This window comes from Neovison vison, chromosome 8 (assembly GCF_020171115.1).
Source record: "Neovison vison isolate M4711 chromosome 8, ASM_NN_V1, whole genome shotgun sequence".
Classification (NCBI taxonomy): Eukaryota; Metazoa; Chordata; class Mammalia; order Carnivora; family Mustelidae; genus Neogale; species Neogale vison.
The window spans coordinates 11,064,167-11,085,954 of record NC_058098.1 but is presented as its reverse complement, the minus strand read 5'-3'; positions in this window follow the sequence as shown (position 1 = coordinate 11,085,954).

Sequence of the window (21,788 nt, the reverse complement as noted above, 5' to 3'; positions counted from 1 at the left end):
GAACCTACAACTCCAGGGTCAAGAGTCGCGTGCTCTACCGACCGAGCCAGCCAGGCGCCCCAGGTACCCCTCATTCTCACAAGTATTTATTCCACAGCTCTCTGTCCCCCAGATAAGGGCTTATCTTTGTCTCAACTAGAGTCCCTCACCCCTTCCCTCCCACCGCCACCCCCACTTCCCTGCAGGAAGTGCCAAGCTTATGAGTCTGGATTCTGGAGCCAGACCTGCCTTCTCGTCCCAGGTGCCCTGTTCCCCGGTGGTGGGGTCCGACTTGCCCCCCACGTGTCAGGTGGCGGCGATGGTATTCACTTCCTGCCGTGACGGCGTTGAGAGGACCGAAGGGCACGATGTAGGACCGAAGGGCACGATGCAGGGCCGAGGGCTTCGCACGGCGCCTGGCTCAGAGTGCGTGCTGGGTAAGCGTCAGAGGTGACTGCACCATTGTGTTCTCGTACCTCAGTTTCCTTCCATTGTACAGGAGGCCGCTTGTCACTTCCTGGTGGGCACCTCAGGGTCCCGCCTCAAAGTCTGGAGCTAGAGGACTGTTTGGTCCTCCGTCCCCGTCCTTCTGCCCCAGCCCCAGAGAGGGTCGTTTTCCAGGACTCGGGGTTTTCCCCAGAGGCCTGTCCGACCAAGGGAAGGTGGGGTGAGGAATCAACACTAATGTGTGGAAAGCAGTTCGTTCCCAACCCATGGTCACACCAGTGTCATCCCCATCACACAGATGGAGAAACTGAGACCTGCCGGCTCCGTAAATCCCCAGACACTGCCTGTGCTCCTACTGTGCGCGGGCTGTGCTGGGCCCTTGCCCACAGGGCTCACGGCCCAGTGGGGAGGATGGAGGAAGGAAAAAGCAACCCACCCTGCAGGATTTAAATCAATGGTCTTGCCCTGCTCCTAAAAGTCTCCCAGAGAACCTTCCAGCATTCCTGAAGGGGTGGGGGGCACCAGTCCCTTTGCACAAAGGAGAAAGTGAGGCCAGAGAGAAGCCTTCCCAGGCAGAACCGCCAGCCAGCCAGCCTCCCCGGGGTGGGGCAGCCTTCCTGCCTTTGCACCAGCTGGTGGCCCGAGGGAATGTTCTTCCTGCTCAGGCGCCACTTCCTCAGGGACCCTTCCAGGCTGGGAGGTCGAGGTCAGGCCCTGACACTCTTGCTCAGGGGCCCAAGGCTTTCCTCTCCTATAACCCCTTCCCTGCCCACTCCCACTGCTCTCCCGGCTTTACCTGGCAACGAGTAGGTGCGCCATCCACACGTGAACCAGCCCCTGCCGGGCCCGCGTCAGGGAGACACTACCCCCCCCACGACCCTCCCCCGCCGCTGCAGGTGCACCTTGCCGGGAACCTGTCTCCTCCTCGTCCACAGCTGCACTTCTGCATTTCGTTTGAGCGATGACTGCATTGCTGACGAGCATCGTCTTCTCTAGAACACGAGCTTCCCAAGGATGGGGAACTCTGCCCGTGTCCCGCGCAGTGTGCACCTGCACCCAGCACAGGACCTGGCCACAGCAGGGGTTAATCACTCTCTGCGGAAAGAAGGAAGGGAGGGAGGAAAGAAGGAAGGGAGGGAGGAAAGAAGATAGGGAGGGGTTGCAGTTTCCTTATCCAGCTTTTCATTCGTTTATTCAGCAAATGCTTACCGGGCTCTGATTGCAGGCTGGTTTGGGGACAGAGCATGACCCAACACAGACACAATTCCTGCCCTGGGGACCCTGACTTTCTGGTGGCTGCAAACAATTGTGATGTTGGTGGTGGAAAGCGCTATGGGGAAAGGGAGAGCGGGAAGGGCCGCAGACAGGGTGTCTGGGCTCCCGGGAGGGGGCTTCTGGGAGGAGGCGGCAACTGGCGGAGGCAGGGGCAGGTCCCGGGTTCCCGGCCCCCAGCTGGCAGATGCGGGGCTGTCGTAACTGTGGGCAGCCCGGGTTGCCAAATGCCACCACAGCTGCGTCACTGAGAGCCGGGAGGGCTGGGGGGAGCGGGGGCGGGGACTAGGTGGGGAGGGAGGCGGGGGCGGGGACTAGGTGGGCGGGGCCCCCACACGGAGCCAGCTTCAGGCCCAAGTCACGCAGAGGCGGGGCAAAGCCCGCCGGATGTCCACTGTTAGTCACTCTGCGTAATGCGGCTGCATGGACCATTGTCAACATACCTGAGTGTCGCGTTCCCGCTCCGAGAAAGAAAACGTGGCAGAAACCACGGAAGACCCTGTGCGTGCCCTGCCCCCCTTCCAGAGCTGACTTCATCCCGAATTTGGCGTGCCTGACCTTGTGTGTGATTTCATCATGTTACTTTCCTGGGTTTGCTCGGCATGTCCCTGGGCAAGGCACTTACCCTCTCTGGGCCTGGAGTTGCCCCTCCCTGTGATGGGAGCAACCACACGCCGCCCTCAGAGGGCCCGTGAGAATCCAACCCGCTCCTCCGTGTCAAGTGATCAGATGAGAGCCTGGCACATCGGAACTCATTCTTGTGGCGGAACACCCAGGACGGGGGGATGCAGACAAGAATGTACCCTTTAAACAAGCTCTCTTGTGGGGGTGCCCGCTGCTGGCTGCGGTGGTGGTGTGGGGTGCCGAGGCTCTCATTCTGGTTCGTTCTGTTCCACTCCCTGTGGGGTCCGCCTCCCCCATCCGCCTGGAAAACCCAGGGTGCAAGCCTGCCTTGTTCTCTTCTGTCACCCCAGCTCCCAGCCCAAAGTCTGGAGACTCCCAGGATTGGTTTGTGGAGTGAATGAAGGGGAGTCAGGTTCCTCATCTGTAGAATGGGTCTTCTCATTGGCACAAGAAAGTGCCTGATGCACAGTAGGTGCTTTGTAAACTCTTTATTTCCTCCTTTCCCAACTGTACCCCCCCTGGGGCTAGTGCTGGAGCCCACTGCCCTTGGGGCAGCCATGATGCCAACTGATCCAGGCTTTCCCCTAACTTGGTCATTCATGCATTCATTTCGGCATGCAGGCATACAATTGTGTGTGTGTGTGTGTGTGTGTGTGTGTGTATGTGCACCTGTTGTGCTCCAGACCCTGCTTTAGGATCTGGGGATTCAGAAATGAATCAAACAGGTAAAAATCTTCATCTTCCTGGAGGTGACATTCTGTCAGGGGACATAGCCATTGGACAAGAGCGTGACCCAAGCTAAGATTCGCTGGGGCTGGGCAGGGAGAACCAGGGGGAGGCTCCTGCTTAACCCGGTCTGGAGGTCTGGGGAAGGTGGTGAGCTCAGACCAGAAGGGTGAGAAGTTAGCCAGATGAATGGTACAGAGGCTGTTCCCGATGGACGGACTGTGCAGAGGGTGAGGTGGGCCTGGCGATTTGGGGATCTGTCTGTGGCTTGGCCTGGATGGAGGGGAGGGGGGCGGGGGTGGGACCTTATCCTGACAGGTGGGTGGTGATCTGGGAGAGGGCTGGCTGGATGTAGGCTTCGCAAGTTTTGCTCTGGCTGCAGCATGGGGCCTGGCCTGGAGAGGGGAGGCTGGAGGTGGGAAGATGAGAAGGGAGGCCGGAGTTCTGTCCACCCATGAGAGGAGAGGAGGCAGGCAGGCTCAGATGTGCTGGCCTGGATCCGAGTTTCCCTGGAAACAGGCCTGGAAACAGGCTGCTGATGAGGCTTCCCCTGTCCTCCCAGGGGACCGGATCAGGCGTCAGCACACCTCTACCACGAGGACTGTTGGACAATGGCCCTTGGGCCTCCGAAGCTAACCCCCATGACTGGCCAGGCCTTTTGGGGAAAGGACACCAACCCCCAACCCCATAAGCATGACGTCCCACCAGCCCAAGATGGAAACAACCCAAGGATGCATCACCTAAGGCCTCATCAGATTCACCAGGATCCATCCTGACAGAATATTCTGGAGCCCTGGGAGAGGCAAAATGGTACAGAGGTTTGGAGCATAGACCGGGAGCCTGACAGCCTGGGCCTAAATCCTAGCTCTTCCAGTCACGGCTGTGGTACTAGGCAGGTGCCTTGCTGCTCTGTGCCTCCATTTCCCCACTCACAAAATAGGGACAATGAGAAGAACAGAGCCTCTTAATAAGATCATTTCAGCCTTATGGCTGATTAATTAATCCACGTGACGCATTTGGAATTGTGCCCGGGTCATAGGAGGTCAGAGGTACAGAAACCTTTGGTGCCATTATTATTAACATGATGATTAGCGGCAGTCATGTTAGAAATACGGATAAATCCGGGACGCCTGGGTGGCTCAGTTGGTTGGGCGGCTGCCTTCGGCTCAGGTCATGATCCCAGCGTCCTGGGATTGAGTCCTGCATCGGGCTCCTTGCTCTGCAGGGAGCCTGCTTCTCCCTCTGCCTCTGCCTGCCACTCTGTCTGCCTGTGCTTGCTCTCTCGCCCTCTCTCTCTGATACATAAATAAATAAAATCTAAAAAAAAAAAAAAGAAATACGGATAAATCCAAGGGAGAGAAAAGGAAGGGGCAGGACAGAACATAAAGTGGGCTGCTACTTGTACAAAAAGGCAAGAAGAGTAAGTAGATGGAGTGTGTGCAAACACTTGCACCATTGCAGGAGACCCAAGACACTGGCCACATTGAATTCTCTGGTTAGAGGGAGTAGAGACCTGGGAGGAGGGGGTTAGGGACCCGGACTTTTCACTCCACACCTTTCTACCCTCTGTGCGGGGTGTGTATGTGTGTGTGTGTGTGTGTGTGTGTGCGTGCGTGCGCGCACGCGCGTTTCCCCTGTGTGCTTGGATGTATATTCAAAACCAAACACCAGAAAGCAATTCTGCAAGAGGTTTCCTTCAGGAAGGCCCCAATCCCCCCACCCCCACCCTCCCCAGCCCGCCCCCGCATCCTGGCCTGTGTGTGGCCCAGTCTCGACGCTGCTGGTTTTCAGAGCTCTAGGCCTTGGAGCAGGTCCGAGCTGGAGTGCCCTGCAAGAAAAGGGGCTCCTTGGAGACCCCCAGAGCAGCCTCGGCTCCGGGTGGCGCGGGGTGTGGGGGCTGGGGGGGTCCCGACCGACTGATGAGAACTCCAAATGCTCCCCAGCCCGGGCTGCTAATCACTTCCAGATTGGCCGGGTCAGGGCCAGGGCCGCCGCCGCCTGGCTCCATAAACAGCCCGTTGCTCCAGATGGTGGCTGGCTCCAGCCTGGCGAGCAGGTTCACGGGGGACTGGGAGGGGGGGTGGCAGCAGGTGGAGGACCCCCACCCCGTCTCGGTGGGGCAGGGAGGCTCCAAGCAGCCGGCCTCGGCAGCCGCCATCCATGCTGCTCTGAGTCAGGGACGCAGGACGGGAAGGGGCTGCAGAGCTTCAACCCATTGCTCAGAGGAGAGAAACTGAAGTCCAGAAGGGTCAAGGGATGGTTCAAGGTTGGCGGTAGACAGAGGGAGGGGCTCCTGAGGTTGACGCTGGGTTTGCTTTGTCTCTGTGAAGCCGGCATACCGGCATACCACAGGGGCATGGTAAAGACCCAAGGGGGGAAGGGAGGGCGGGAGGGAGGGAAGGAGATGAGGAGGCATGTTGCTTCCTACGTTCAAATTCTGGCTCTGAATATTACTCCCTGAGCAAATAAACTATTTTTGTTCTCTGGGCCTTAGTTTCTTCATCTGTAGAATGGGGATGGCTGGATTTCAGACTTCAGCAGATTGTTGGAAGGGTCAGGGACGTGGCTCCTGCGAACCGCCAGGCTTTGTGCGGGCTGCAGATGTTGCTCAGTCCCCCTCCCCTTCTCCCTGATAGGCCTTTGATTCCTGCTTCTGAGAGCACAGTGGCCTCCTCCAGGAAGCTGCCCGGACTTCCCCTCAGACATCTCCCTTTGTGCCAAGCACTGTGCCCTTCCCACGGCCGCTGTCATGGAATCTCCCCGCAGGGAGCCCTGCTCTGACCCCTCCGCAGACGAGGGTTTGGAGGGTCAGGAGCTCCCTATGTCGTTGTCTCCACCTTCTCACCCTGTCAGTGAGGACACAGGGCATCACGGAGGCAGCGGGACACGGCAAGGGCCTCACTGGCGGGAAGAGAAGAGGTCGGTGTGCGCTAGAGCTGTTTCTCTGGGTCACAGGGCGCCCATCCCAAGTCAGGAGACCCGGCTGCTTCTCCCAGCCCCTGCCCACTGAACCGAGAGCCCACATCGTGGACAGGAGGTGAGGACCCAGGCTGGCTGTTGCCTTGGTTGGTTCTGGGTTGAGATCCCCCAGAGAAGAGGAGGAACCCTGGCCTGACCCCGTGTCCGCACACCAGCCTGGAGCCCTGGCTGGGCAGTAGCCTCGTCCCAGGGGAGCAGGCTGCAGGACAAGCTCGGGGGATGACCCCCTGGTGATCACGCCTCCCTGCTCCATGGAGCAAGGACTCAGATCCCAATCACTGAGCGCCTGTCTCTCACGCTCTTAACCTATGCTCGGCCCAGGACATTCTCTGTGTGGCTTGGTTGAGCGAGTGACCAAGCAGTCATACTTTACGGGCCCGGCACGCTTGGGAACAATGAACTTCCGGTAACTTTAGAACTCACATAAGCCACTGCAGGAGGGCCTCCTATTACGCCCATTTTACAGATGCGGAAATGAGGCTCAGAGAGGTAGAGAGCCTTGCTCAGGATCACACAGCTGAGCTGTCCTTCGAACCCAGGCCTTCCAGCTCCAGAGCACACTCTCTTAACCACAAGTCCCCACTCCCAGGGGAGAAGGGGGCCTGCTGCGAGCTGGGCCTCTGGCAGGTAGTAGGTGCTTTTCCTTGCCTCTCCTCCCCCTCCCGCCCCATCGCCTAGCGCCTGGATTCAGATTTCAGCCCAGCCTCGAGGTCAGCAGCCTGTTCTGCCCTGAACAGGGAGGAATGTTCGTGGTGGCCTCGGCCCGGGTCCGAGAAGAAAGGCAGCCTTGTGGGCGAAAGGTGAGCCGCTGGGTGGGCGCGGGCGTGTTTACCCAGGGCCGGGCGTGCGGCTCAGGGTGGCGTCACTGTCAGCCGCGCCGGCTGCCCCGGGCCTGTGCTGGCCTCCAGATGTGGGCTGGCTCCAGCCGGCCGGGCCCCCCCACCCCATGCACAGAGGGGCTTTATCAAAAGCGGCTGTGAGGAGGCCCGGGAGGCCGCCTGTCTCCAGCCTGCTGGCTCCGAGCCCCAGGCCTGCAGAAGTCAGGCCAGCCGCACGCAGGCTTTTGTGCCCGGGGTCTCTGTCCATGCCACTGCCCAGCCGATCTGCCATCCTTGGCCCCGGGGGGAGCCCAGGCCATGCAGCCCCCTTTCCCAGGAAACCAAAGCTCCGGGAAGAATCCAGAGGGATGGCGGTTCAAGAACACTTCTTTTCCATGCATTTTTCTGCATCCCTAAGGGGAAAGGTAACCCACACAGAGTAAAAAAGTGCAAAACTCAGGAAAACTTGAGGGGCGCTCAGGGAGCAGCCAAGGGGAAGGCACTCGTGGGAAGGCTAAACTACAGAGTGGGATGGTGGTTCCCTTAGCGGGGGGTGAGTCACGGGGATGGCTCTGTTCTCCCCCGTGGTATTTCCTTTCTCGGGGTGGGAGTGGGGCTGTCATTCTTCATGCTTTCTTTGGTGGCCGGAACTACTTTGCATTAACAAATAACAATAAATGGAGAACACATTGGACAAACAAAGACCCTTTACTTGTAGCTGTCTTCTGATACCTTCTAGAGCTTGCCCAAGAGCCCACAAACAGATCCACGCACATTCCCTTTCTGATTTCATTTTCGTTTTCCTAGTAGTTTTCCAATAGGCACTGCCAGGTGCCTGGTGCTTGCACTTAACAGTCTGTCCAAGGCTTCCCACAGCCTCGGGCCTTTTCCCAGCCGTGTAGTATTCCACTGGGGTTGGGCTTGCGGTCATTCCCAGGGACCACGCCGTGGTGAATCCCCCCCAACCTTGCACCTGTGTTTGGGGGCTAGGGAGTGTGTTCTGGAAGCTCAACTCTTAGGAGGAGAGCTAGAGGGTAAATGCATTCAGTGTTCTGAGAGCTATGGCTGACTGGTCCTCTATGGTCTCACCAGCAGTGCAGCCCCACACAAGGAAACTGAGGCACAGAGAGTCAGCTCTTCTTAAGGGCAGGCAGAAATAGCTTCCTGTGAGTCTCTCCCAAAAAACACACCAAAACACCCCTCTCTTGGTTTTGTTTCTTCCTGATTGCACAAGAGAAGCATGCCCTTTGCAGAAACTTCAGGAAGTACAGAAAAATCACAGCTAGAAAATAAGGCTCCGGCCCTCCCCGCCGCCCACCACCGTCCTCTCTGGTGGGACTATCACAGTCCCCTCCCCTCCCCGACCCCCTTCTCCCGCTTCCAGCCTGGTTCCCCCTCTCTCCCTTATGGGCTAATAGGGAGGTTTTGTATCCCTTCACCGGGGGACATATGGCAAGGTTGGGGACATTATGGGTTGTCACCCAGGCAGAGGGGCATGCTACTGGAATCTGGTGGGGGAGGCCACCACTAAACCCCGTCCAGTGCCCAGGCTGGCCCCGGGACAGACAAGCATCCAGCTCCAATGTCAACAGTGCCAGGCCAAGAATCCCGAGTCCCGTGCCGTCTGTCCCTTGCGCAGATCTTCCACGGCTCCCACCTCGTACAGAGGACAGCCGAGTCCTCCCAGCGGCCACGAGGCCCTGCAGCTCGTGCCCCATCGCATCCCCGCCCTCCATCTCTGGGCTCCGGGACAAGCTCCTCCTGCGGAACCTCCATGCCCCCCACCCCAGTCTCTGTCAAGTGTCACTTCCTCTGGGAGGCCTCCCTGACCTCCCTATTTAATATCTGCCCCTCCCTGATCCTTTCCGCCTTCTTGTTCCCTGGCACTAGGCTGTGATGTCTTATGGACTTGTCGGCCAGGCTCCCCACCCAGAAGACCAGCTCCAGGAGGGAAGGAGGGAGAGGGCTGGTCTGAAGCAGAGTGGCCCCCGGGCACCCCAGGGGACTCAGCAGAGGCTCATGGATAGGACAGCGGACCCTGCAAAGTCCTGATGTCTGGGCAGCAGCTGGGGACAGAGGATACGGATGCTGAAAGTTGGCCACTGGGGTGGAGGCCCAGAGGGACGTGGAGGCCCAGAGGGACGTGCAGTCCCCCAAGGCCAAGGCTAGTGTTTCTTCCACCTGGCAGCCCACCTGAGTCCCTTCCAGCAGCTGTGCCCTTGGTCCTCCAGGCCCACCTCACCCAGGTCCTGCCCTCATTACACCAAAGCTTCTCTCACCAGGGACAACAGGAAAGACAGAGGGGACTCCAACATTAATGGAGCACCAACTGTATGCCCCACTTGGACTAGGCAGCAAGGGGATTGTATCTCAGTGATTTCCTGGAGGCCGGGGGTGGTGACTTAACCATCTCCCTGTCCTCAGGGCCTAGCACTATGACATTTATGGAGCACCTACTGTGTACCAGCGACTATACCGAATGTACCTTCCTGCAGGAGAGAGAAATACTGGACCGCGGATTTAGGGAAGGAGAAAGCCAGTGCACTTTTCTATGGCTGCTTCTAGTTAAATTTTCTTTTTTAACAGAAAGCAATCTTTTTCTAAATAAATAAAGAAATCCCAAGTAAAAAAAAGACAACCCTACCACCTACTGATGCTGGGAGGAAATTCAGGAGGCCTTGGAGCCCAGAGGGGCTGCCTGGGGAGGCAGGGAGAGTCCTCCATGAGGAAATGAGTTGTAGCAGAGGCCCCAGGAGGTGTGGGCAGGAAGAAACCTGTGGGAGGCTGCTGCCCAGAACTCGGGGAGGCAGCCAGGCGGCTGGGGTGCTGGTGGTCCGGCCCCTTGCTGTGTGTCCCTGAGTCCAGTGTTTCTTGGTGGAGCTCACCGCAGCCTCGTTCCTGCGATTGGATTTCTGTCCCTCCGGGGCACTCCTGCACTGGGATTCTGTGAGGGCAGAGCCCACTCTGTCTCACCCACCTGTTTGTCCCTAGGGCCCAGAGCTCACAGCAGGCACAAAACACACGTCCTTCCAGAAGCTCAGAATGTGGTTTTTTTTGGAAATCAGTCTTTGCAGGTGTTGTAAGTTTAAGGACCTTGAGACAAGATCCTATTGGATCGGGGGGTGGGGGGCTACCTCAGTGACTGGGGTCCTAACGAGGACCGGGGAGGACACACAGACACACAGAAGGTCATGTAGAGATGAGGGCAGAGACCGGAGGGCTGTGTCTATGAGCCAAGGGATCGCGGGAGCCCCCAGGAGCTGGGACAGGCAAGGCTTCTGTCCTGGAGCCCCCGAGCACGCACGGCTCTGCTAACCTGGGTTTCTCTTGTTTTAAGGCACCAAGTTTGGGGGACCTGGTTACGGCTGCCTCCGGACACTCGCGAAGTTTGCTCACACAGACGAACAGGTGAGTGAAGGAACACTCCAAAAGCAGCTTGGGTGGTTGCTCCCGGCCAGCTGTGTGTGGTGAGGTGACTGTCCTCGTCCCCGGTGAGTTCCTGGGGTGCCCGCTCAGGCTGTGGGGCTAGGGAGCTGGAGGTGGCCCAGCGAGGGAGGGCGTGAGCATGGGGAGCTATGGAGGTGACAAGGAAATCAGGTCGTGTAGACATCACCTCTCCCCCCGTCCCCAGAAGCCCACGTACACACCCTGTGTGGACCCCCAACTTCTGAGGGCCTCACCCCTCCTGGTGCCTTTCAGATTTGCTACAGCAGGTGCTTATTCTCAAATGCGGACGCTCTTCAGAATGTGCACCCAAGTCACTCTCCTCAACTCCAGGTGGAGCCCAGAGCCAGGCTGTCAGGAGGGAATTTCTCCACCTGCCCACCCCTGGTCCTTCTGCTGTGCCTCTGAAGGTGAGGTGACTTGTGCAGAGACAAAGCTGGTCCTGGGCTGGCGGGGCACCCGGCCCGTAGGTGCTGACTAAGACAGTGGGTCCGGCGTCCTCCTCTCCCAGAACCCAGCCCTAAATCCTAAAGGGAGTTAGCCCTTCCCGGCTTCGGACCCCTTTAGAGCCCCAGTCCCTGGCCTGTGGCCTGTCCAGGGGCCCCACATAGCCACTCCACTCCCAAGGAGCTCAATATCTTTAGGAGGACCAAGGCTTGGATTTCATGCCCATAAAATGCCTGAAATCAAAGCAGGGCTGCAGACATGGAGGGTTTTGAAGTTGGTTCAGGGCAGGAGGGGCTGAGGAGCCCCTAGCGTTCTTGGCCCCTCTCTGGGAACTGGGGTAAAGAGGGACCCCTGGCAGGAAAATGGTGGCCAAGTATAAGGGGGCATCTGTCATTTTAGCAATCATCTGAATTCCAGCAAAGATTTATCGTACCAAGTTTTAGAGAAGACAATGGGGAAAACTCAACTGGAAATTGACCCTATTCTGGTGTTGGAGGCAGGGAGGGAGCCAGCGGTTGGGCTGGGAAGCAAGGATCTTCATCCCTCCCCTGCCACTTACTTGCTGTGTGACATCAGGCAATTTGCCTAATCTTTCTGTGCCTCAATTTCCTCACCTGCCAAGTGGGAGATCATCATGTCTCTCTCAAAAGGGTGTGGTGGTGGTGGTGGGGAACCTTACTGATTCTGTGTGACCTGCTGGCCCAGCCCTGGGTATGGTTGGTGCTTGGGCATGGACACGGTCACAGTCATTTGTCCTAATGACACAAACATCCGCTTCTCCTGAACCGAGGGCCTCCTACACGCTGGGCCTTTGGTAGGCATCGTCCAACCGAACCCTCCCAGGGTCGCAGGGGTGGGCGGAGGCATCGTATGCACCCCCTGGCCGCTGCTGGGGACCAGAGAGGAAGGACTCTTGCCCGGGGCACGCAGCAGGTGGGGCTCCGGGCTGCGACCTCGAGCCCTGTCCTCTGGCGGCACTGCAGGTCACTTCCCTTCAGGAAATCTGGGGAGCTAACGGAAGCAGAGAAAAGCCCCTCATGTTCCCACGGGCTGGGGCAGGGCCTCTCCACCTTGCACTCTGGACATTCCGAGCTGGGTCATCCCCTGTTGTGGGGCTGCCCACGAGGGGTCTTCAGCAGCGGCCCCTGGGTTCTGCCCACCGGAGGCCGGCAGCTCCCAGGAGTTGTGACTGCGGCCACAGGTCCCAGGGAGGGGGCAGCCCCTGGCTGGCAGCAGGCCAGGAGTAAGGGTGTTAAATGTCGGAGTGTTTCCTCCCTGTCTCCACGCACACACACACACGCACGCCCACAGACACACTCAAAGTAGATGAGCTTTCAGCCAAGTCCTACATTTTCCCATAAAAATACAGCTGGGTGACAATCATGCATGCGTTTGGCTTTGGCAAATCTATCTTCTTGTTGGGGGGGTTAAACATGGAGAGTGGGATGGTGCGTGAAGGTTGGGGTGACTCTGGCGCCCAGGAGCACGAGCAGGGTGGGGGGTGGTGCCCATCCACTGGCCTGGGTCGTGGGCCTCTTGCTGTTCAAAATCTCGGCTTTCAACCCACATGCTCTTATATCCCCTGCGAGGTGCGGCCAAGAGCCGAGTGGATTCTGGGGTGGAGGGATGGTGGGGGGCGGGGTTGTGGGGGGCTTTTGCAGCCTCTCACTGGGACCTCTCTCAGGGGCCACTGTGACCACACCTGGTGGGGGGATGCTCTTCTCCCTGACCCTACATCCCACTGTGGGGTTTTCAGGAACTTGGGCCAGCAGGTGCCACATGGAACCAAGTGCCCAGTCGGCAGAGCCCGCTCTGTGATTTATCTGAGCAGAGCTTTGGCAGGGGGTGCTGAGACCCCTTCCCCCCGACAGCCCACAAGATTTGTCCCCGGCTGGAGGCTGGGGTTGGACTCTCTCTTTTGTCAACCGGAGTGTCAGGGGCCTCAGCCCAGTGGATCTGGTCCCAGGCTGGGGATGACCAGGGGCTTGGCGTTTCTCTCCTAGGGCTGAACTCCCGGAGGTGACGGGGGCCACTCAGAGCTCCCAGTCACAGTCTGCGGCCAGGCTGGGGCACCAAGGCTCAGGGACGAGCAAACTGCTCAAGGTCACCCAGCATGCTGGCCTCTCTCAGCACCTCGGGGCCCCGGGGGGAGGCTGGGGTCCAAGGGGCACCAGGAGCGGCAGGAGCCAGCGGACTTCCTCTGACAATCATGAAGGTCTCGATTTCTCCTTCCATACAATGGGTTTGGTAAACAGTCCCTGCCTTAGGGCTGGGGGAAGAGAGTTTTATGATGTGCCCAGCACGCAGAAGATGCTTGTCAGGATCTGACTGTTATCCTTAGTCCCTGGGTCACCTGAGCACCGCCCTGGACTCTGTCCCCTCAGGCACCCAGAGGGAAAAGCTCTGGATGAAGCCAGTTTGGGTTCAGATCCCAGGTCTGGGGGGCCGCCCCATACTAGCAACTTCACTTCTCTGTCTCAAGGCCCTCGTCTGTAAAATGGGGACACCAACAGCATCATAGCACAGTGGAAAAGAAAAGGGATACTGAGGGTTGGGGGTGGGGTGTATTTAGTCCATGCTGAATAAACGGACCTGGCCAAGCGTCCTGGTGGGGTAGGGGGGGTAGGCAGTTAAGGCCATGGGTCAGGTTGGAGGCCAACCTGGTCAGAGTGACTCTCACTTTGTGGCTCAGAGCTGTGTGATGTTTTTAGTCACTCAGCCTCTCGGGGCCTTGGTTTCATCCTGTTAACATAGAAGACCCCAGGGCCATGCAGCAGAGGGCCGAGGGGGCCTGGTCTTGTCCCAGCTATGCCGCGCCTGGTGCTGGGCTGTACCCATAAGGAGAGGTGCGGGACGCCAGTGGCTCTGGGCACCCCCACCCCGGAAGGCTTATGCCTGCAGGAAGGGGACCTGTGCCTAGTTTAAAAGCACGAGCAACTTTCCATCCAAGCTGCTCCTGGGAAGCTCACACTTGGGCCTTAGACTCCATTTCTGTGCTGCCCACTGTGGCCTCTGTCCCCTGCCCCAGCTCCGTCTCTACCCCAGGTCTTCACTCAGCTTTGGACACACCAGCCTCCTTGATCTCCCTCTGTCTGGAGTCGCAGGCCGTGTAGCACACCCAGTGCTGAATGGCCTCCCCCTGCGTCCCCAGACTGACTCCTCTGAGTGCCGCCCCCCCCTGCCCTGCTCCCCCAGGACAGGAAAAGGCAACTCCGGCTTCCTGGGCTGGGCCCAGGACTGGGGGTCTCTGCTCCCCTCCCCTCCCCTCCGTACCCACACCGTGGGCTCACTGTCTGATCACTCTGCTTTCCTTGAGTCTAAAAGGCCATGGAAAAAGACTGGAGAGATGAACAATGTGAAAAGATGTGCGCCCTGGAGTCCGGGACGTGTGGCGTCCAGCATCCAAGCACTCCTGACCCAGTCCCCTGGGACTGCCTGTGGCAGCCCCATGCTCTCTGCCACCCTCCTCACCCCGGTCCATCTCCAACACCTCCCTGTCCCCCGCTTTCCAAGCTCACCTTCCACGGTCTGCCCTCCGCACACAGCTAGAGGGACTCCGTGAAAACCCGAGTCACATCCTGTTCCTCCTTTGCAGTTTCTGGCTCCTTCAGAGAAAAAGGCAAATCTTGACAAGGTCCTGCATGACGTGTCCCTTGTCACCAGACCTCATCCTCTCCCTGATCCCCCCACCTCCCTCTGCTCCAGCCACACCAGCCTCCTGGCTGTTTCTCTAACAAATCAGGCATGCTCCTGCCTCAGGGCCCTTGCACTGGCTGCCTCCTCTTCCCAGCATTTTCTTCCCCCAGGTGTCCACATGATGCGCTCTCTCATCTTCTTCAGGTCTTTGTCCAAACGCCACCTTCTCAAAGAGCAGGTCTTTCCTGCCCCTGCCAATCGCCCCCATCCACCTACCCTGCTTAATGTTCCTCCACAGCACTTATCACCAACCAGTATTCTCCATAATTGAATTTTTACTTGTTTCTTCCTACCCGGTTCCATGGTCCCCGCCCCCAGAATGTCAGTTTCACGAAGACAAGTGTTTCCAGCCTGTTTTGTTCTCTGCTACATTCCCTGGGCCGGGGCAGAGCCTGCCACACTGTAGGTTTTCATTAAATACTTGTTGAATGAATGAATTTGGAGGACACGTCCCTGGGTTATCTGGGAAGCTTTAGGGAGATCTGCAATTGGGAATCCCCCTGAAAACTGTGGAGGGCAATATTCCCCAGACACTACGGCTGGGTCAGCATGTTCTCAGCTGGGGTTTGTAGGAAGGGGGCAGCTCAGGGTCCTGGTGTTTAAAGTCAGATTCCCAGAGATGGGCCCCGATCAGGGGCCAAGGCAAGAAAGGGAGACAAGGGGACTCCTGGGTCTGGCTTTAGGCCTCTGACCACAGTGTCAAGTTTGTGGAGAGAAAGATCAGGAAGGCAGTGGGTTCAGCGTGGCAGGAAGTGGCCGGCCCAGTCTTCTGGCCTGAATTATCTGGGAAGAAAAATAATCACATTCCAAGGAACCCATGGCTTGGGCGCCGGAGCCACTTGTGGGGGTGGGGTGAGGAGGCGAGGGGTAGGGCTGGCCTGGGTAGGTGGTGGCCCTGCCTGAGGCTCAGAGAGGTCAAAGAGTCAGGTCAGGGTGACCCCAGATGGTTAGGATTTGGACTAGGCCAGGAGAGGTGCCCCCAGATTGTGAATGGCTGGGACATGGCAGCCAGGGGGAGGGGGTGACCAACTGCTGTAGGCTGGGGTGCAGCTGGGGGACCCTGCAGCAGGCTAAGCTGCCACTCCACTCCAGGCAGTGTCCACTCCCATCCCCCGGACCCTGGTGGGAGCCACCGGGCCCATAGAGGGGGCTACTGCCCTTACAAGCCACCAATAGGGCCTGAAAAACCTGATGGCCCTTCCTAGGATGGTCCCAAGGCCTGGACCCAGGGAGAATGCCTGAAGGTGGTAATAATAGTAATGATAAGAGCCTGTGTTGTCTCATTTTACCTTCTCATCACCTCATGAGCAGGTCACCCCGTTGCCATCGCAGGTCCCTAAGGACCTGTGGGGTCTGCCTCCATCTCATTCCTACCGCCCAGATCCTCACACACTCTCTTCCAGCCACTCTGGGCTCCTTGCTGTTCTGTCGTCCCATCAGACTCATGCCAGCCCCAGGATCTTTGCACCGGCTGCTCCCTCTGCCAGTTCTTTCTCTAATCAGCACTCAGCTCAGGTGTCACCTCCTTAGCGGTCTTCTCTGACCACACATCTAAAGCAGTTCCCTGTCCTGCCTCCTGTCACATGAGCTCACTGTACTATTTTTATTGCCCCAATTCAGTTGTTAGATTATCTTATATATTCATTATTTCCTTACTCTGTGTCTCCCATTTCCAGAATGACAGCAGTGTGAGGGCAAAGGACTTTTCTGGCCTCTTCTCCTCTTCTGCCCAGCCGGTGTCTGCTGGAGAAGCAGCCCTGCCGGTATGTGCGGAACGAACAAGTGGACAGACGTGGCTGCTCTCTGTGCGTCACTCATGACCGGGCGCGCCAATGAACCTACCTTTTTTTACGAAAAGCTCCATTTCACCCAGGCTAGATTCCAGTGAGGATGGGTGGGGAGTGCTTCTGTGGCCCCCAAATCACCGCCTTTCTCTGAGGACAGGGCTGATGTTCCTGGAGCCTCCTGCGCACTCTGGCCCAGGGAAGTCCGGTGTCAGCTCAGCTGCTTCTCCCTACCCCTTGACAAGTCCACGTGGACTCTGAGCCAGTCTGTGGAGCCTAGAAAAGGGGGCTCAGGCTATTGATGGGAGGATGTCTGGGGCTGTGGAGGGAGCCTGACAGCCAGAGGGAGAACTGGAATATCATTCCCAGCTGGGCCAGGGCATGTGTGGGAGAGGCCTGGGATGGAGCTGATGAAACCAGAGCAGGAGCCGCTGAACTGGCTCTGCTCATTCATTCCTTCATTCTTCATCGGGCATCGCCTCCCTATGCCCAGCACAGGGCCTGCCACGGCACATCCATGTCTACTTCTCCATCCGTTCAGGCACTGTGGACTTTTAAGGTGATGATGTGACATACATCTTCCTACCCCAGGGCCTTTGCTGTGGCTGTTTCTTTCACCTGGAACTGTCTGCCCTTCCAGGTTCTGGGCATGCCAGGCCCTTCACATTCTTGGGAGTCATTTCCTCAGAGAGGCCCTTTCTGCCCAGTGCTGCTGCCCTTCTGTCCCCTCCATTTACTTGGGTATGTACTTAATGCTTCAAAAATGACATTGTCTGTTTTCCGTCTCCCCCAGTCAAACATCAGCTCCACGAAGGCGGGGGATCTTTGTTTTGCTCCCTGCTGTGTCCCCAGCAGAGTGGTCAGCACAGACAAAGCACTTAGTAAATGCTTGTTGGATGAATGAATGAATGAAAGCTCTTCTGGAAAAGCTCAGGGATGGGGGTGGTTCCTAACCCAGAGGACTGGGGTGACCTGCAAACTGGAGCCTGGAGGGAGCCTGGGGGGCAGGTGTGGAAACAGAGGGACATGGTGTTATCTTAAAATGCCTTCTTCCAAGGCAGCATTAAAAGTTAGCTCAGAGGTGGCAACTGGTGATTAAAAGTACAAAGTGGGGGGGCACCTGGGTGGCTCAGTGGGTTAAAGCCTCTGCCTTTGGCCCAGGTCATGGTCCCAGGGTCCAGGGATCAAGCCCCACATCGGGCTCTCTGCTCCACAGGGAGCCTGCTTCCTCCTCTCTCTCTCTCTCCTTGCCTGTGTCTCTGCCTACTTGTGATCTCTGTCTGTCAAATAACTAAATAAAGAAAGAAATCTTTATTAAAAAAAAAAAAAAGTAAAAAGGGGGGGGAATAAAGCCTTTAATCCATTGCCATCACAGAAATTGAGATATTTTACTAAATCTGGATGTCTGGGTTCTCTCTTGAAAAATCAAAAGATGTGGCCATCCTGAGCCCACACTCCAGGGGCAAATAGGTCAGGTTTCCAGCTCACAGCAGCCCCTGACGGGCCCTTGAGGCTTTTGGGTTTGTGACGCCTACAGCCAGAGGCTACAGGAGTGTAGCTAGCGTGCACTAGGGGTAGAGTTCCTCCAGGTACAGGGGAGGAGGTTGCACACCCTCTCCCCGGGTTTCCCGCAGAGCCCCTTCTGCTAAATGCACAGAGCCCAGCTCAGAAGTGGTTCCTCCCTGCCACATCTGTCCCTGGGGCTGGGCGGGGACCAGAGGTGTGGCCCGCAGAGCTCGGGGCGGCGGCCCACGGCGCACGGGCGCTCTCTGCTGGCCACATCAGGAGTACAGGTCTGAGCCAGAATGGGGCACCAAGGGCCTGGAGACCTGGGAAATTTCTGTTCTGCTCAGTGTTCAGTAGCTAACTCACATTTCCTGGGGGCTTGCTGTGTGCTGAGGACAGTGAGAATCCCACTACACATAAAACTTCTGGTAAGCCTGTGGGGCGGATACAGAGAGGTTAAGGAGCCAGCCGAGGGCCACACAGCGGGCAGACAGATGAGCTGGGGCTGGCCCACCTGACTCCTGGCCCGGGCCCTGCACTGGGGTCCAGTGAAGTAGATAACATGAAGATCTCACTTCTACCCCCTCATTTCCACCTGTTCACCATTTACAAGCTTCATCTGAAGCTACCAAACTCAGCCGAGCCCTCCACCCACTCAGCCACCCGCCCTGCTGCCCAAATGTCACTTAGTGAGTTCATGGCAGAGGCGGCTGGAGGCGTCACAGGCCACGAGACACACAACGCCCCCTTCCCTGACCCATTGTCAGTGGCCTGGAGAGGAAGGCCCAGCTCTGGGGAGTCATTCATATGCTGACTTAATGTGCTCTAACTTCAGTGAGGGAAAGAGGAATAACCATCAAATCAGATGGTTAGAGATTAGTGACTGCCAAGAACAAAACACAGTCAGGTGATGTGGACGGAGAGGGATAGGGGCTGGGAAGGCCTCTCTGGAGAGGACACACAGGAGCTGCTGGCCCGGGCTGGGGAGCCAGCCACACGGAGAAGAGGGGAGGGCACTCTAGGCTGGGTTTCTGTGTGGAGACAGGGGCACAGCTGAGAGCCCAGGATGCTGGCAGTGGTTTGGGCTGGGAAGGTAGTGGTGCATGTGAGAACTGGCTTCTGGAAGGAAGTTTCTTAGTGCACCCACTCCCTGGCATGCGCTCTGTGCTTCTCCGAGCACCGCCAGGGGACAGAGCACATCAGAACCCACATAGCCCACCCACCCCCAGGCCCACGCAGCCAGCCCCGGGTGGGGTCAGGAAGCTGGGCCACTGGCCATGTGCCTGTCTTCATCCCTATTCACTTACAGGATGGGTGCACAGGCCTTGAGCAGGGACTGAAAAGGTCCCCAGCTGACCACAAGAGAAGGGTTTCCAATTTGACCTCCTCATACCACAGGGCCCTTGATGGCTGGTGAAGGGTCCACCCATCAGCCAACCTGCCAAGTCCGCCAGACCCGCTGGCTTGTGCTTCAGATGGCCGTGTTGGACAGTGAGGACTCCTTTATATGTAAGACACTCTCAGAAATCAGTCGGAAAAAGGAACAGAGAGGACACGGGGGCGGGGTAGGAAAAAACAGGACTTTCCAACTTGAGAAGACACAGCCTCACACATGCGAACATGCACATGAAACTACGGGACAGCAGCTTGGTTCCGAGACGGGAGGCAGGTGAGAACTGGCCCGTGCCAGGCAGCAGCCGGGGACCTCACGGTATGATCAGAGAGGCCGGGAGGGGGACACCTGTCCCACATTGTTGATGGAATGTTGATGCGGGGTGAGTTGATACGTCTTTGGGAGACAGCTTGAAAATGACAGAAAGTGCCCCTGTCCGTGGATGGAGAAGCCCACTTCCAGGACTGGGCTCCACAGATGAGCACCTGCACACGCACACGCACACACACACGTGCACACACACATGCGCGCGCACACACACACCCCCATGCGTGCGCTGAAAACATCAGAGACACCTTTGTGTCCACCAGGGCCATGTCACCTGGGTGAGGGCACGCCGTGGACTGGGTGTTCAGAACTACACGGCTGTTTCCCCCGCTGCCGCCCCATGGGGGTCTTGAGAGGCCCTGTTTGGAAGGAAACATCCAGGGGGAGAGCACAGTGGAGGCCATCTTCCCAGTTACGCGAAACGCAATGGTGGGGAGGAGCTACGGGGAGGACGAGGGAGCACGGGTCTGCACACGCGAACTGGACCTCGGAGGGACCCACAGCCCAGGTGCGGGCCTGGAGAGGATGGGGTCAGACACGGGAGAGAACCTCACTTCCTTTCTAGTCCCTGTTTGAAGTTCATTCTAGGCCCAGGTACTCTCTTTCGTTGAGATGGAAGTGGGAGTCTCCAGCTCAGGTGTGCGGAGTGTCCTTCACAGGGGATGCCATGTGCTGTCTGTCCTTTGCCACCAGCGCGGCCGCCTCCTCCGTCCTTATTACAACGGACACTACACGGCTTTGCACCAACCGAACGCTTTCACACCTTAACACTTCCGGATTGGGACATTCCTTAGAAGCAGTAGGGTCTTTAAAAAAAAATATTTAACTAATTATTTGACAGAGAGAGCGACAGAAAGAGCGTGCGTGCGCGTGCACAAGGGGATGAGCACAAGAGAGGAGGAAGCAGGCACCCCACTGAGCAGGGAGCCGGATGCGGGACTCGATCCCAGGACCCTGGGACCATGACCTGAGCCAGAGGCAGACACTTAACAACTGTGCCACCCAGGTACCCCAGTCAGTAGGGTCTTACACTTACACACTTACACTTACACAGCACTTTTTCTTGGTGGGACGTAAAATAATGGTACATCTCAGTGGACGGCATCGGACACAGTGAAACCTGGGTCTGTTTCCTGTGGGTCCTGCAGCAACTCTGATTTCTTAGAACCTTTCACCTGTACCACAGGTGGTGCTGCCCCTGCTCCAAGGACCCATGGTATGTCGGGGGGGGGGAGGGGCAAAGGCCACCAGGATCTTGGGAGGGCCAAGGCGGAGTTGGTGACAGAGCCGTAGGTACGCAGAGCTCCCCCATGGCCTGCCAGCTGTCTCAGGACTCTGTACTACACACGGAATAAAAAGGTCAGTCAACACACTAGTGTTGGGAGATTCCGCATCAAAGTCTGCATTCACAGTTTGTCTTGCCAATCAAGGAGCTGCCATTCACGGAGCCCACATCCCTGGCACGTGTACCTGTCCCCACCTGCCCACGAGCCATCAGGCACATACCTCAGCTCCACCGTGTGGCCTGTGCCTTCTTGTTCACAGGGAGACATCTGGTGGCCGCAGTGAGGTTGGCTCTAGCACTAAGACCTCCCTCCTCCAAGGTCACCTCCAGCCAATGTGAGGTGGCTTGGACTACAAGCATAAGCAGGTCACCTCATGTCATCCCAAGAAAGCCTACGTCCAGTGATCGTGTGCACAGCTCGGAACTGCGCAGTCTGCAGAGCCCCCGCCCGGCACAGGAGGACTCGCAGGCTGGAAAGAAGACCTGCTTTCACAAGCTCCCGTCCTTCGATTTCCTCCTCTGCTGAGTAAGGAAGGGGCAATCCCTAATGTCCTGCCCCAAGGGCTTCTGATGATGCAGTAACACAGAGCAGGCACAAGACGGGGAGGGGAATGTGGCTGAGTGTCCACTAGCTCCCTGGGGACCGGGAGGGAGCACAAAGGGCCAGAGGCCAAGCAGGAAGCCCGGATGGCCAGGGTGGACGGAGCAGCAGCACATGGAGTCTGTGCCATTTACTTGACACCATCACAACTAAAGGCACCAGGACCCCAGCGCTGCCCCCAACCAGAAGGCTCCAGGAACTTTCCCAGCCTGGCTGAGCGGAAGCTCAAGAGCCCTGCCCTCATCCTACGATGGATCGAAGTCCAAGGTCACAGGTAGTAGAGACCCACCACAGTCTGCTGCTGGTGTTATCAGGGGGGTGCTTCCTCTCAGATCACTCTGAAGACCTCCATGCACCCCCACACCCTGCAGGTCTACACGGTGAAGAACACAAGGGTCTTCCCTCAAGATCAAAGACCTGGCAGGCGCTGAGGCCTGGAGGCGTGTGAGCGGAGGCCACC